The sequence below is a fragment of the Rattus norvegicus genome, chromosome 15 (genome assembly GCF_036323735.1).
Source record: "Rattus norvegicus strain BN/NHsdMcwi chromosome 15, GRCr8, whole genome shotgun sequence".
NCBI lineage: Eukaryota > Metazoa > Chordata > Mammalia > Rodentia > Muridae > Rattus > Rattus norvegicus.
This window is the reverse complement of record NC_086033.1, coordinates 40,931,146-40,934,463: the sequence shown is the minus strand read 5'-3', so window position 1 is coordinate 40,934,463 and position 3,318 is coordinate 40,931,146.

Here is a 3,318-nt window from a genome sequence, read left to right as displayed (position 1 = left end):
TTACCCACCAGACCATTCCTTCTGTAGCTCAGGAAAGAACTCCCGCCCCATCTGTTCACAATACCCTGTAATCTCTTTTCTTATTGAAATTCTTTGGCTTCTGTATTTTCCTCATTCCCCTCCAAATATAGCTGGATTGTGGAGTTAAGTTTATGATTATAAATAAAAACTAAATAAGAAAAACATTAAGTAAATATGTAGTGGTTCTGTCCAGGTCTGCTTTTCTGTTGTAATAAAATATTAGAGACCAGGTATGACAGTCACTGTTAACTGTCACCAGTTTGGAATCACCTAAGGCCACCCTCCAGGCTTACCTGTGAGGGATTATTTAGTCTCTGGGAATTCCTGTGGGAAGAACCCTCTTAAAGATAGGTAGCACTCTCTGGGCTTGGGTTCTGGACTATACAAAAAGGAGAAGACCTCTCTTCTCCTCAGAGGCTGTTGACCACCTGCCCACGAGGAGAAAGGGAACAAAGGAGTGACTAAGGTTCAGTCATCCATGTGTATGGATGGAATGACCTCCGAAGACTGTTGCAATAAGATGAGTCTTTATTGTTTCAGGGATAGGGTATGTAAGGGCTTTTTTAGGGGTACAGAGGGAAAGGGTTAATTGGTCACAGTATCAAGCAAGCAGAAAGGGCTGATTGGTTATAATACGGCATCTAATTATCATGGGGGCAGGAAGCCAGAGCGGAACTTGTGTGCTGAGTTATGCAGCCTTGCTGGGAGCTCTGTACAAGGTCATTTCAGACAAGGCCAACCACCTGTGTTCAGGGACACTCTCTGGACAAAGTCAGGCTTAGACAGGGAAACCCTGCTGAGCAAGGTAGTCCTCCATTTTGCACAGAGCTCAGAAAGCCCTTCAGTCATGGGGTACTTCTCCCTAATAGCAGCAGGCTTCTCCAACAACTGAGCACCAGGGTTCCTTGTTTGGTATCCTCTTCCTCCTGCTTGTGGGTGAGATGTGAGCAGCTGCACCCCGCTCCAGCTGCCTTGACTTCCCTCCAGGATGGACCGTCCCTGAACTGAGAATATCATCCAACACTTTATTCCTTGAGTTGCCTTTGCATGGTATTTTATCACAGATGTGGGAAATGAAGCTAAAGCACCAGATACTTGATACCCTGGGTGTGAGTTTCTTTAGTCACCAGGTCTGAAGTGTGGACAGTCCAAGAGCTCTCACTGTGTCACCAACTGTCAAGACAGAGAAAATTAGGATGTTTCTTCTTCTTCCTAAGCCATTATTACCATCTTAAGGGCCCTACTCCAATGACCTCACCTGATCCTAATTCCCCAAAGCCTCATGCCCAAGTATCACTAACATGTCAACCTGTTATTGAGAAAGGAAGGCAGGCTGAAATTATTGGGTCAAATCCGCATTCATGGGGACTTGAAGGTCACATTCAAATTACAGCACCAGGAACTGGTGTGTCTCAGAGACAGTCAGTCTTGCTATTATAGGCCCTTGGATGTTGCTAAGGCTTCTTAGTTTTTCAGAATCTTTGAACTTTGTGCATTCTTTTGCATACTGAATGTGTAGCTTTGGAAAGTTCGGGAATTAACAAAGACCTTGCTATTCTTGTATTCGCCTAAGTCTCTTTGAGAAAGCCACACCTGTTTCTCAGAAGGGGAGGCAAAGAAAAAAATTGTAACTCAGAAAAACAAAACCAAAGGTATTTTAGTTAGACTGTAGGTTTAACCACAGTGGGAGAGATTAATAATAATAATAATAATAATAATAATAATAATAATAATAATGATAATAATAACAACAGCAACAGGAATGTTGCATGGACTAGGAATATGGGTGGGATTGGGCACACCTGTAACCCTGGCACTCAGTGGCTGAGGCTGGAGGATTGTGTGAACTTTGAGGCCAGGTTGGGTTAGATACTGAGATTCTGTCTCCATGAAAGAAAGAATGAAACAGAAAAGGGATGTGGGAGAGAGATGGGTGAGAGAAGGTAAGGGAGAGAGGTGAAAGAGAGAGGGAGGAGAGAAAAGGGGTGGGGACAAGAAAGGCACTATTCCTGTCCGTTCTTGGTGGGTAGATTAGCAGTGGTCACATTCTGGTCTATGCACCCTCTCTGCTAAAAACTGTCCTATCCATGAACTCCAGAAAGGCTCACCATTGTTTTGCCTTCTATGCCAGTGGGAAGGAAAGGGGGGAAACCATGTTTGTTTACTAAGCCTCAAGAAGCTTGTAGCATGTTTCTGTGCATCAGCACTTAGTCACTGTGTTGTGAGGAACGTCAAGAAACAGCTTTGGTTTGGGGAACCCATTCCTGCAGCTAACACTGAGTGAGGAGGGAGAGTGTGTGCTGGGAAGTGGGGGAGTCAGCCAGCAGGAGATCGCTCCTTTGCACTCAACCATTGAAAGTGAATTCTGCCTTTATCACCAAGCTTCCCTTGGGCATATTTTGTCCTCTATGAAACAGAGCTGGTAAATGGGGATGGATGCTTTCAGGAAAGGGGAGGAATGAATGCTCTGTCAGGCTGTGTTGGGCAGCTCGTGGAGGGCCTAGAGCCAGGCTTGCTCATGGGAATTTAGCATCTATGTGGACATGTGTGCTGGGCAGTGGCTGCTGCAGAGCTTCTCGCTGGGCTCAATGGGGCTAACAGACTAAAAGGCACTGGGAGCTTGGGAGATGCAGTCCAGCTCAAACCTGATCATCAGGTTAAAAGTGAGTGTTTTCTTCCAGCATAACTGGATGCATCAGAAATGCCTGGATATCCAAGGTTCAGGGGCTTTGTGGCTATGTGAATGGAATGTCTGCACAGGTGACCTACAGTAAGTAGAGGACACACAGTGACTTTCGAACCATGAAAACAGAATTTAAAGTTATTCGTCACTTCCCTGCCATTTGCCACAGGGAGCTCTTGTGCAGTCAGCTGGTCCCTGTATCGTCCGGGAAGTAGTCCTGGGTCTTTATGGTCCCTTTGGCTTAGAGAGGGATTTGGAGACCCCTGTTTTCAAGAGCTATGTTACTTAATTTTGCTTTTGTTTTTTTCCCCCAAAATACCTGACAGAAACAACTGTTGGCACAGGACTGTGTAGTGGGGACTCTGCTACCCTGACAGGTAGCAGGGCTGGAGAAAGCTGGAGGAATGGAAGAGCGAATTAAAGTGAATGACTTCGAACAGCCCAGTGCTTTCTGTTAAAGCTGCACACCCTAGGAAATGCAGTGATGCAAATGAGGAGAGGGAGGTGAAAACAGGAGGCACTTTTCACATTCAAACACCATAGCGGCTTTAGATGGATGCTTCTGGGTGGACGGCCACAAAGGCTGTTATCACACTGAGCTGGTACACTGGGTA